General features: G+C 40.8%; 1 long non-coding RNA gene across 1 annotated transcript; it reads left to right on the top strand.

Annotated features, from left to right (window-relative positions):
- The first annotated feature begins 401 nt into the window (after positions 1 to 401).
- On the top strand, positions 402 to 13,586 carry LOC132250041 (uncharacterized). The gene is made up of 3 exons (XR_009461643.1): positions 402 to 856; positions 8,496 to 8,681; positions 12,251 to 13,586. It is a non-coding gene; the product is annotated as an uncharacterized LOC132250041 (long non-coding RNA).
- The last annotated feature ends 295 nt before the right edge of the window (positions 13,587 to 13,881 follow it).

A 13,881-nucleotide genomic window follows, 5' to 3' on the forward strand; every position in this document is an offset into this window, starting at 1 on the left:
TCACAAATGTGAGGACTACTGTTTGGTGTTCAGGACTAGGGAGTTGTGCTGCCTTCCCAGCCAGGAACATGACAACATGCATAGGCATTCATAGAAACAGTAGGTGTGGAAGTAAGAAGAATCCATGCAACTAAGGATTCAGTAGAAGAATTGAAAACTGTCTGTGGGAAGGAATAAATAGGGACTTCATTATGAAGGTACCTCCTATTAATGTTGTTTCTAGTTGCAAGGAAGGCATTTAATTCAGTATACCATCAACAGAAAATTAACTAGGAGAGGAACTTTTCATGAGCAGTCAGGTGAGAGTGCATTCTGATATTTCATCTTCTCCAGTAGGTTGTTCTCCTTGAGCACCATCTGAGTGACGTTTCTTTGTTACTTGATACCATAGGGGCCAAACCAGGATGGTGCACAGTCCAAACTATCAGGCTGTGCCCTAGGAGAATCTTAGAAGCTGGGCCTAAGGAAAAGACGCCTCCCTCCTTTCCACAGCCAATTCTAGAGCTCTCAGGATGGCTCGCCTTTCTTGATAGCCCTCCCTCGATAGCTATATCCTCTGCAGAGAGTATAATTACAGGTCCTCTTCTTTCAACTCCACCTTATGACCTGAAGCGCAGTGGCTCTGCAGAGTATGAACGATGTGGACTCTGTGCATCCAGCCTTTTATCACCAGTCAAATTCTCTGTGCTCACAGGGGAGACAGTTTGTTTACAGAAAAGCTAGGGAGAAAATGAAAAGAAACAGATTGTTTTGGGAAAACTTGACTCTCTTGACAACAGCCAAAACAACACTCGGACAACCCAGTCTACAAAGACACATAAAGAAGATTTGAAGAGAGATGTTTAGCCCCTAACAGGTAACCTGAATAATCTTATTTTGTATGGCACGTGATCAGTCATTTATATGTCAAGGTCTGCTTCTGTAGCAGCCTGGTGGACATCAGAGATATTGCCAGCAAACAATCAAAGCCAGTGGTCCACAGTCTACAGTTTGTGGCCACAGCGGCACCTTGGGTTGTTTTTAATAGCCCAAAGAGTTGTCGACCTGCTGTCTTTTTTATCACAAGACCTAGATACAGATTATAATTGCTGTTCTGTCTCTCAGAGCAGGAAGTGCATGGTTATTTCAGGTGGAACAGGAAATGAACAAAGAGATCAATGGAGGCCCAGTTGGTGAGCTGTCCTCTAGCTGCATTATTCATGGAATATCTCAGTCTTTGTGGTGGCTGTTGAAGTCACTGATGTAAACAAGGAGGTGTGGAAATGACAGCAGTGTAAGGGCTGGCCACTTTGGAGACTTACAGATGGTTGTTGCTGTAATTAACCCTATTTTTACCATGATGTGCATCTCTTGCTACCTGGATTACGCCAAAACTGTGACATCACAAAGTCCCTGCCTGATGTAAGTGGTTAGATCATTCATCATTTACAGATGTGATGATGTTATAATTAAGGATTTTGTAGCTTGTGGCTATCTCCTAGGCTGGTATGTAAGGTCTTCAATGTGTAGCTGATCAAAACATTCTAGGATATGGCCTCTATGTTTATGTCAGCCTTTAAGAAGGCCGTTACGCTGATGAGCTTTGTTTTATGAGCTTTGCTGGTAAATCCAGAGGATCAGTGAGTTGACGTCCGGTAGCTTTTTAACATTATTTGTTGCATTAATTAGCAACATATAATGGAGGGGGACGACACTATATAAAGGTTGTTATTTCTAGAAAACAACTGTCCAGCACTGGTGATACACCAAGTTTTTTTCCTTCTCAGCGGTATAGGCAGGATGATCCAATGATAAGGACACTAATATAGGAGATGTGAGACCTGAGATCTGTTTTTTGCTCCTTGCAGACTGTGTGTGTGACCCCAGACAGATAACCTTTTTGTCTTTGCTAAAACAGAACAGCACAGCTTTATCCTGCCTGTGTATTGTGAGACTAACCACATTAAAGATTGTGAGGAGCTCAGATACTGCAATAATATATGTATCATTAATAGATATGTCAGTAATTACTGATATGCAACAGATAAAAATTCCTCAGAAACGTAAAAAATCTCTCACTCTGTCTTTACTCCAGTTTTATATTAATGTAACTCTGCAGAATCCAGTCCAAGGAAAGCAGATAACAACCATAATGAGGACTTGGGATAATTTTCCTTTCAAGTCAAGGAAATGGCATCAGAAATGCCAGAAGCATCTATTCATAGATTCACTGAAGTTAGAAAAAGAAAGGACACAAAGGTTATTATTAAGTCATATTTTTGCCAAGGTAGTGTCAGTCAGCAGTACCTTTATATTTATGGATGTTCCCCTAAAGGAAATAAGGGAAGAAGGAAGATGAACTGTACAGTTCCTATTGGCTAATGTTGATTTTTTAAATTGTTTTAATGCGTTTTTTAATGGTATTCAGTTGTCTGACCCAGATCCCATGCCATAAATTTTTCTCAGACATAGTTCAACAGACAAGTGAGACACAATGTGAAAGTTGTCATCTCTGAAAATGACTGTTCAACACTTCATCAGCAATATGGGAAGGATGATCCCATAATAGGGACAATAATTTAGGAGCTGGGGTTTCCTAAAATCAGTTTCCTGCTCAGTTTCCATGGCTCAGCCCATCTTTAAAAGTCTCAGTTGACAAGATCTTACTGTTCAGAAATTTTTTAATAAACTTCAGCCGATATTTTGCTGTCCTTTACTTCAGCTCATTATGCCTGCCATAGTTCTACACTTTCAGGTCACCCATCATAAAAAACATTTCTTCCTTAATTGACCTTCTTCAGACTCTTGCAACCACTTCATAATGCCTTCTCCCTCCTGACACCATTAACTTAACTTTGTTTAATTGGTGAAATGAGAGTCTGTTGTTCATAGATTTCCTTTAAAAACAAGGGTTGAAAACCTGCTTGTGTTGGGGACCTGAAAGTCTACATGCACATATGCAAAGACAGATAAAGCCAAATAAGTCAAAGGCTATCATGTGTTTCTGAAACGTCATTGTCTTTTTTCTCTAATCTTTCTTGGAGCAATGTCTTCCACATTTATATCATTAAATTGAAAGAATTCCTGCAGAAATCCAAACTTTTTCCTTCAGCTTCAGTGATTTATAATGAAATATGTGTATTTTAACTGCTTTTTGTGGTTTTGTGTGACTGCAATTGGTTGTATGTTGGTTGAAATCAGTCCAATATGTGATAGAGTGGTGGTAAAATTATACTAAAGCAATCTCTCTTCCAACATAAATTTCTTCTGGCAAGGGCAGAAGAAAGAGACCTAGCAGGTCTCTTTGGACAAACATTCAATATTTGAGTGTAATCTGGATTCCCAGCAAGCTCTCAGTAAAGTGAAAGGCATTTTTGAGAAGTATAGCCAGAAAATTGGACTTCTTGGTTAGAAATATCTTAAACTGTTTGTACAAATATTTCAGGCCAGCTATCTTATTCTCTGAAGACTTGTGGGAGTTTCTGTATGGCTGCCAACAACATTGCATCTCTAAAGAATGCAACCAATGCTGATCTCGTACTTTTACTACTGTGTCAGTGAATCCACCCTTTACTAGGTAGTGTCAGTATGTGATAGAAATTTTTAATTACAGTTTGGCTTCTTCATCATTTTAGTGGCTTTGAGCCAGCATTGTAGAGAAAACCAAATAGTATTATGGGACATAAATCAGAATGGAAATCATCTAAAGGCTTTTAAAAGCAAAGTTATCTTCTTCCAATTTGTATGAGTGCATTGGAAGCTGAGTGCATGTGACTTTGTGCGTGTAAAATCTGGCCCTATGAGAGATGACTCCTATTAGTGTTTTCTGTCACATCCCTGAAGTTCCATCACCTCACCTCTGGGAGTGGTACACACCCTACACGTGTGAGTCTTAAGAAATCAGAAGCATTCGGATACTATATTGATGGGAGCAGAAAACTACTTAGAATGTTTTTCAGTTAGAAATGGGCCTAAATGAAACCACTGTGTCAGTAACTGGTTACAAACTCAGCTACATTTGCAATATAGACAAGGCTTAGGTTGGTGCCTGCATTTCTTCATAGGAACCACCTCAGTCTGCCTTCTATCTGTGTTTATGTATTTTGACAGAGCTCTCAAAATTGGAAAGCACACTTTCTTACTTGTCTGTGAGTTTCTCTTAGAGTCCCACTTCTGTGTTTTTAAGGCATGTAGACCTAAACCGCAGACAGTAACTAAATAGGTCCAATTGAAAACATAACATTGTGGGCACAGATATAGCTCAGTTGCAAGACATCAGAAATGAATTCTTGAAAAACAGCTTGTGAAAGGAATGAGAAAAGGCTCATGTACTTTAGGTGGTTATTTAAAGAGAAAAGGCTTAATTCTGATCTTATATTTGGGTACCATAACTGAAATTCACTGAAACTGACTTCACTGAAATCAACAGAGTAATTTCACCAATGTAAGTGAGAACAAATTCAGACCCGAAGTATTTTACTGCACTGTATTATATTTTTGTGGGCTCTGAACATGGCATAAAGTGCATGCCTTTGCCTTGAACCAATTTTAGATCACTGATAACGAAACTCTTAAGTGTTCACCCTCTCCAGGGGGCCCACCCTACACACTGGCCAGTGACTGACTACTTCATGTAGTACATATGGTGACCAACTGAATCTAAAATTCATGTGGAAGTTATATGGAAATAGTCCGTTTTGCTGTCAATAACAGAGTCAAACAGACTGTGCATTTGGTACATCTCCATTCAGATTATGGATTTTTGAAAGACTGTTAAGTCATCTCGAGTTCTGTACAGTTTCAGAGAGTCTCAAGGTTTGTGTTTACACATTGTTAAGTGTCAGGTCACATCTTGGATCAATCATTTACAAACACAGTAACTGATGTCAGCATGTGGTTTGTACAAATCAAGATTGCCAACCCCAAACATTATCAGTCAACCCTCACCACTTCCCAAATCCAAGATTGGTTTAAAATCAGATCCTTTTTAAAGTAATATATATTGGTTTCTTTTCATTATTTCTTGTAGTCTCTGAGCCTTAAAACTGTTTTTTCTTCACAGCAGATAAAGGAACTGTCTCTAGAGCTGATGGGATATTTTACCCATATACACTTCCTTCTATAGATCACAAAGTGTTTTCATACATAGGAGAGCCCTAATATCTCTTTGAGCTAGATAACACAGTATTGAGATGGTTGCACTAAGGCAGAAAAATGTAAATGAGCTAGCCAAAGTAAAAAAGCACATCAATGCATAGTAATAAAGCTCAGGAGTTCTACTATCTAGTTCTTCATTCTAACACTAGAATTTTTCCTATCTGGTAGCCAATGATATCATTCAAATAAAAGAACAGATTGGAGCAGTCCAACCAATAGCTGGAGGGATTTGAATAGCAATGTAACATGTTATAACACTTATAGTGTAATCTTTCCATTATATTAAGTAGAATTATGCTATCAGATATGATCTTGATGTTGCTCATTTGTGTTGACTCTGCTGTTAGGGATGGTGTTGGCAGTTACTAAATATAAATGGATCTGACCATAATGGCACAAACACTTGATTGAATTGCTATGCCTAACAAAGGAATAACCAAGCTGTCAGATCTGAGCATTCTTCAGAGGTTAAGGGGAGGTTTGTTCTGACTGTCCTGGAGTCAGCAGGAGATTTGTATGAATAAAGGAAGAGTGTAATTTAAGTAAAAGTTTTCAGAACATGCTTAAATGAAAGTAATCACAAGAATATCTTATCACAATATCAAAAAGACATGTAAGAATAATGCCAGAATTAATGACATGCTGATCATGTTTGTTATCAGTTGGACAATTTCCTCGTGTACATTGGACTCAGTAGTGGGCTGTGACTAGGAAACTAATTTTGCATCCCATGGAAGTGCTTGAAACGTCAAAAATTCCACATCAGCAAAGACCCAAGATTTTTCAAAGCTTTTAATTGAAAAATAGGGAGACTCATATACCCCCCAAACAGCCAGTACCCAATGGTTTGGTGCAAACCCCAGTCTTGAAACTCAGTTTCTCACATCTCAGAAAAGTGCCCTTACCCTGTGTTTGAAATACAGGGGAGGGCTCAGGGTGGCTGAACCTCCCCATAAGCTAAGAGATGAGAGCTCTTGGCCCTCCCCACATCTTTCTAAGCAGCTGAGGTGGTGGCAGCGGCTCCTTCTGGCTGCCACCACTGCAGGCTCCACCGCCTCAAGAGTCAGAGTGTAGTTCAAACCCTGCCCTTACCACCATGTTTGTTTAACTATTTGGGATTGGGTCTATCTCTATGTTGGAGATGATACAGTTTGTGTAAATAATTCAGTCCAAACTTAAGAAGGAACTTGAACTTTACCTCCCGCAGTATAAATTAGTGTCTTGGCCATTAAGCAATTCTTTATTCTGTGGGTGAATATCTCTTCCATTTTGACCAGAAATCTATTGTCAAACTAATTGTTAGACCCCAACTTTATGCGGCGCCCAACGACTAGGGAGACGATGGTCCAATTACCCAGGGATCCTGTTGCTCATTAGCCAGAGCAAAGCAGAAAGTAAACACCAGCACACACTGCTCGCAACAGCTTTATTCAGAATGGAGACTGCTCCGGACTAGCTCCCACACCAACAGAATACGGGGATCCACCCTGAACAACAGTTCTTTCCAATATTTATACCTTGGTTCATACATATTAACATTTACCCTGCCTATAACCTTCCTTTGATTCCACCCATTTCTCCTCCCATCTCAAGCTCCACCTCTGTTTACTGTTTGCTTCCTTAGCATGGTATGGCCTATGCATTTCATTCATTTACATGCCTCTTTGCTAAGAGCGCATGCATAAGGCCACGACCCCTATCTTCTTTTGGTCACTTTGCAGTTTCTTGCTGGTTTTCTTGCTGACTTCTCCATCTCTAAGGCTGTATCTTTGCTTTTGTCTCCTAGCACTAGTTGCTTAACACATCACGCACATTGAACCCTATTCTTTTGTTAAGAATCTGCTTACTTAAGCATTAGCTAAGTTAGTTGCTTTTAATATATCAGCTAGCCTTGTGACCACTAGCTTTTGCTGAGGTTATCTTTTAATATATCATCTTGTGACCAGCAGCTTTTTGCTGAGACACAGGAAAAAAGCCTTCATTCAGCTGCACACTCAGTACTCCCCGAATTCATATTGTTACCCCAACATCAAAAATCCATATCGTTACCCTAACACTAATGTTTGTTTCAAATGTTCCCACAGAAAGTCTGGTAAATCAAAAGTTCCCAATAAGAAATCATTTCATCAGAATATACCTGACCAGCTACTCAAAAGAATGAATGAGGCTGGCCAAAAGGGAAGAAAGGGCTGGAGCAATGGATCTTATAAACCAGTGGTTTTCAACCTTTTTATATTGGAGGCATCCTTTGTTAGACAAGTGGCACCACTCAGAAAATACAAACTTTTAGCTTTCACTAGTTTTTGGACTACAGAAAAATAATAGAGCAATTCTTCTGTCCCAAAGAACTCAACAAAGAGCACAAAAAACCCACAACTGGTCAGAATGTTTTTTGACCTATGGATTCTTTTTTAAAGCTCTGGGTTTTTCTTCTGCATTATGTATGGATGTTGTACACCTGCCAGTGCTAATACTGTGAATCACCATTATAAGCTCTATGCTCCTCAGACATTATTACGTATCTGAAAGACAGAAAGAATGCACTATATTTTAGTTTCCCATCTGATATATCAGTGTTTTCAAAGAACCTTCACCTGTCTGAGGAGTAATTTTGTATTGATTGTTCTCATGCTGGCTGGTTGGCAGCGCTCTTGCTGGCCATAAAAAAATTACATATTTTCTGTTAATCAAGTTCAATTTTTAGAAGGCTCAGCATGGAATTCCTCAGCAAGTCAAGGCCTCAGGGAATATCTTTAGCATGGATATAATTTTAGCAGGTTGAAATCTACAATATTAATTTATTTACTTGCAGGAGAGGCCTCATGTGGAGAGTGCACAGCCAGAAGCACAAACAAATAAAACCTAAGAGTAGGAAGGCAGAATCAATGCCTTTTCACCTCCCATCTCATTTCTTTTTAAGTTTTTAATAAAATATTTTTCAAGTTTTATCCTGTAAAGAAATGAAATCATGACTGAGGGACTTCATTTTATTGCTTTTGGGAGGACTATGTCTATTTTGACATCTGTAGGTCAGATTGTCCCCCCGTTCCTAGCAGTGTGCATTCTGCCAATGTCAGTGAATAACAAATGAGAAGAGAAGTTGTTCTGTGTAATTAATGTAAGAATTTTAAAAAGGTGATTTTGCTACCAATCCAACCCACTGATTAGTTTAGAAGTCTCAGCCAAACAATTTCATTTCAGGCTGATTAATCAGGTTCTTTAGCAAAACATTATTTCAGTGAAACAGGGTAGATAAAAATGGGACTCTAAGCAGGATTACAGGAGCTTGACTCTATTTGTCTAAAGAAGTTATAATCATGAAGGAAACCAGTGTCCTGAACAATTCTTTCTAATTCCAGACAGATCTTCAAAGAATTAATCTCAGCCATGGAACCGAGAGAGTATTTCCTTCCTACCTGCAAGTTACTCCTATATTTTATCACAAAGTCTCTAGACATCCCAGGACTGAAGACTCATCTTCATGTACCAGTAGAGAGGAAGTGTGTGTGTGTCTGGGTTTCCTTTGATACTAGATTCCTATATTAGTAAGTCCCAAAGTTTCCTTCCCTATTGTCTGAAGTTTCCTTTCTACTTGAAGTTCTTTTATTCCTGTGAGGTTCTGCTGTTTCATTTCCACACAGACTCAGAGTTAGGAACCCCTCTCAGTATGTTTTATTTGTGTGACCCCCAGAAAGTTAGTAAATATTTCATTACTGATTCCCAAAGCATCATATATCCTTGGTTGTTCTTCAGTTGCCATTACTTTCTTCTCCATGTATTCATACTGGTAATAAACCTGCAAAAAATAATAATCTCAATGCACTAGTCAATAACTGCAGTGGGAATTGGAATGAGAAGTGAAGCTTTATGGTAAAATTTGGGTGGAAATGAAGGAGTGTCTGCCACTCAAAATTGTTTTATTTGCTAGTGTCAATTTCTTAGTAGTTTATGGAAATACTCTCATTTCAACAAGATTACGTTGATAAGAAGTATTGCCAGTATAAAGCATTCTTGTGATAAATCACTCTCATTTGCAACATACAAGATGATTAAAAGCCTTACAAACAAAATGATTGGGGGATCATTCATTTGCAAAAGTATGTTGGCAAACATAGATCATCAGCAAACTGGATCAGTTAGAGTGCACATTTATTAAAAAGAAAAAGAAACTTTATTTAAGGATTTGCTTAACTATTAAGTTACTCTGGTATGTGGCATATTTTTCAAAATGTTTTCTTTTGACATGCTGAAGTGGAGGTTGTGATTACTTTCAGCTACCTTCAACATGAAATTCTCCAGAGATTTATACCATATATGGTGGAATTTTCATTCATGGTTCTGGGCATATGACAGTGAACAGTCATCTAGATTTTTTAAACCAAGGTAGAATTTGTAGTATATGTATCCCCCAATACTTAATTAGCTCTGAGAACAGCACATCTTTTAAAGAAAATTCTGCTTTTGGTTACTCTCAGGTATATTTGGAATCACTTCCCTAAAACTAGAAAATGTATACCAATCCTACTCTGAACAAAACTTGGGCCCCATGAGCATTTATATACGTGCTCCAGGAAGTGGGGGGAGGGACACTCTTGGAGGTGTGCTAATTAAAAGCACCCAGAGCAGCAAGTGTATCAGTGTCCCGGCACTGGTGGTGGGGCACTTCGAACTAAAGCTCATTGATCAAGCTTTAGTTTAAAGTGCCCCTTCACCATTTTTCAGCACAAGAACATTGATACACATAACGCTGGAGTCTGCTGGAGTGCGGTAATTACCACACTCCAGCAGACTCAACTAATTGAGTCTGCTCTGACATGTTATAATTACAGCGCATCAGAGCAGCCTCCCTGCACAGGTACAGGTGCCCTATGAGAGTAAGTCATTAGAAGTTTCTGTCACTAACTTCAGTGTGTTTGGTTTTCCATGCTTTTCAGCAAATATTTTATATTCAATTGCATACCTATAACTCTGGTTGGCACAGCTACTCAGAAACAAAGATTCTTGTGTCTTTCTCAAGTATGCTATTACATTTCATTACTGTTGCTTAAAACGAATATTAGGGTCTCAATCAGTATTTCTTTAATAGTGCTCTTTCTTGAATTTGTATATCTTCACCTGGAGCAGATGTTTTTCCTCAGAATCCTTCAAAAATATCTGAAAGGAAAAGGCAAACATGATTATTATGCATGCCTATCCAATTAATTTAAATAAATTACCATTAAATTGATTTTAGTTTTATTTATAAATACTCTGCATTAACCAAAAATAATATTGATGTGGTACTGCTTTTAGAGGATTCTTCTAGCAAGCAATAGAAAAAAAAACATTCCAACTGTTTTCCCTATACAAGTAACTTGGTAGTTGAGAAACTTTTCATGAGAACTGTATAGAAGTGGATTTATTCTACACAGCAAATTGGTAGGGAACAGATTAGTTGAAGTATAGGTGGTGATGCATGGCATAGGTGGTGGAAGCGGGGACTAATGGGGCTTAGATCCCCCAAATGTGGGGCAGCAGTAGGGCCACAAGGCAGCCTGGGTGAGGGCTTCCGGTGGGGAGGGAGTGGGGCTGGGGCTAGGGGAGGGGCAGGCACTGCACAGCCGGTGGGGTGCAGGACTGAATCACAAGTGGCTTATCTGGGGGTGCAGCTCCTGCTGCTACCTACACCCCGAGAGGCATGGGGGTTGTGCCCTCAGATCTGCATGGGGCAGAGCAGGGAAGAGCCAAGCACAGCCTCTGCCTCAGCCCACAGTGGCACCCTGCCCTGCCCTGCCCCACACAGATCTGGGGACATGCCCCCCCCCCATGCACTTCCAAGACACATGAAGTTGCAGGAGCCACCACCCCCTCCCCACACCCCCCAGAGAGCAATGACTACTTGAGGTGGGTGGGCATGGCTGTCCCAGGGGCTCCAGCCCCTCTGGCCTGGTGGCAGGAGCAGCTGAGGCTGGCCCCGCTTTGGGCCCCCTGGTGGTGTGGGACTGGCCAGTGTGGAGCTGGGGGGCAGTGGATTCATTGGTGTGGGGGATGCTCATGCCGGACAATGACCCCAGGCATGGGGGAAGGGGCGGCCACACAGGCGCAGCGGGCCCAAGTCCCAATCCCAATCCTGGGCCCAGCTCTGCTCTGCTCCCTCCCAGTCCCTTCCCGGTCCCAGCCCCATCCCTTCCCCACAGCCCTTCCCTCGCCCCACCCCTTCCCGCACAGACTCTTTCACTGGGGGGGGGGTGCACACATGTGCATCTGTGCATGCACCCCACCTATGATGAATGGTGAACCTACCTGGGCTTTGATGAAGATAATGCAGCTTGGCTGGATCTGCTGCATTATACCTGTAAGTTACCATGAACTATAAAACAGTCATTAATTTAGTTTGGATGTTGGGTTACCAAGTAGAAAAAAGATGATATAGGGCCATCAGTCAGGAGGGAATATGGGTTAAGAGCCCCTTTGGCCTGGAAAGGGAATATTGAGTGGGTCCCTTACTGAATGGGGGAGGTGACCTAGTAACAGATGATGCAGAAAGGCTGATGTACTTGATGCTTTTTTTAGCTCATCACAAACAAGGTGAGCTCCCAGACTACTGCACCTGGCAGCACAGTTTGGGGAGGAGGTGAGCAGCTGACAGTGGTGAAATACGAGGTGAATCAGGCTCTCTTCAAGCAGCTAGTGGAGGTTTCCAGATCACAGGCCCTGGTGTTCATGGAGAACTTAAATCACCCTGACATCTGCTAGGAGGGCAATACAGCTGTGCACAGGCAAGTATGGCAAGTATAGCAGAAGACCAGCGTGGCTTAACAGGAAACTCTTCAATGAACTAAAACAAAAAAAAGGAAGCTTACAAGAGGTGGAAACCTGGACAAACAACTAGGGAGGAATATAAGAGTATTACTTGGGCATGCAGGGATGAAATTAGGAAGGCCAAAGTGCAACTGGATTTGTAGTTAGCAAGAGACATGAATGGTAACAAAAAGGGTTTCTGAAAGTATGTCAGCAACAAGAGGAAGATCAGGGAATGTGTGAGGGCTGTTACTGAATGGGGGAGGCAAAATAGTGACAGATGATTTGGAAAAGGCTGAAGTACCTGATGCCTTTATTATTTTTGTCTTCTCAGGCAAGGTCAGCTCCCAACTACTGCACCTGGCAACACAGTTTGGGGAGGAGGTGAGCAGCCAATTGTGGTAAAAGAACAGGTTAGAGACTATTTGGAAAAGCTGCATGTGTACAAGTCCATGAGGATGGACACAATGAACCCAAGGATACTGAGGGAATTGGATGATGCGATTGCAGAGCTACTGACCATTATTTTTTGAAAAATTGGGGTGATCAGGAGAGGTCCTGGACGATTAGAAAAGGACAAATACCGTGTCCATCTTTAAGAAAGGGAAGAAGGCGGATCCAGGGAACTACAGACAGGTCAGCCTTGCCTCAGTCCCTGGAAAAATCATGGACCAGGTCCTCAAGGAATCTATTTCTAAATACTTGAAGGATAAGAAGGTGCTTAAGAACAGTCACCATGGATTCACCCAGAGCAAATCATGCTTTACCAACATGATTGCCTTCTGTGATGAGATAACTGGTTCTCTGGTTGTGTGGAGAGCAGTGGATGTGATATACCTTTACTTCAGCAAGGCTTTTAATACAGTCTCCCATAGATTCTTGCAAGCAAGCTAAGGAAGTATGGGCTGGATGAATGGACTGTAAGCTGGATATAAAACTGGCTGAATTATTGAGTTCAAAGGGTAGTAATCAATTGTCTGATGCCTAGTTGGCAGCCAGTCTCAAGTGGAATGCCTCAAGGGTCAGTCAAGGGGCCAGTTTTGTTCAATATCTTCATTAGCAATCTGGAAGATGGCATAGAGTGCACCCTCAGCAAGTTTGCAGACACCAAGCAAGGTGGAGTAGTAGATACGCTGGAGGGTAGAGCTAGGATTCAGACACATAGACCAACTGGAAGTAAGGAACCAAAAGAAATCGCATGATTTTTAAGACCTGAGTTAGGTTAGACAAAGCCTTGGCTGGGAGGATATTCCTAACAGTTCTGCTATAAGCAGGTGGTGGGACAAGATGACCTCCTGAGGTCCCTTCCAACTTTAATTTTCTAGGATTCCATTTCTGTTCCCAACACAGGAGTTTATTTTAGTTTTAGTAACCCACTCTCACGCAATCTTCTGCCCCCACCAGTTGCAGGATGTCTCAATTGTTTCATGAAACGCAAATAAAGTATCTGCCTTCCTAGCATTCTGGGTACCTTTATAATAAGCAAAAGTTATGACAATATGGTGTTTCATATTTCATATAAATCTCACATAGTGGCACGAAAGGTTTCTTCCTGTCAGCTAGCATCACTCTCAAACCATAGCATCACAAATTCATATCTCTAAGGTCAGCAGGGGCCATTGTGATTATCTAGTTTGATCTACAGGCCAAAGCAGTTCTTAGAGTTAATTCCTGAGCTTATCTTTTAGACAAATATCCAATCCTGTTTTTAAAATTTCCAGTGATGGCAAATCTACATCATATCTTGAGGGCAAGTTGAATAAACTCGAATTGGAGGTTTTCTCTAATGAAAATGAGAGATGCAAAGTCCAGTTGAATCAGTCATGAATGTGTATGCAGTTATGAGAAGAGGGAGAGCATTCTTAACCCTCAAACACAGACTTTCCATGTGAAGAAGTAGTTTAAATTCTCCCCACAAATGAGCTTGGGATTTCTACCTACCCCAGGTCCTAGCATCCATAAATC

This window comes from Alligator mississippiensis, chromosome 1 (assembly GCF_030867095.1).
Source record: "Alligator mississippiensis isolate rAllMis1 chromosome 1, rAllMis1, whole genome shotgun sequence".
Lineage (NCBI taxonomy): Eukaryota > Metazoa > Chordata > Crocodylia > Alligatoridae > Alligator > Alligator mississippiensis.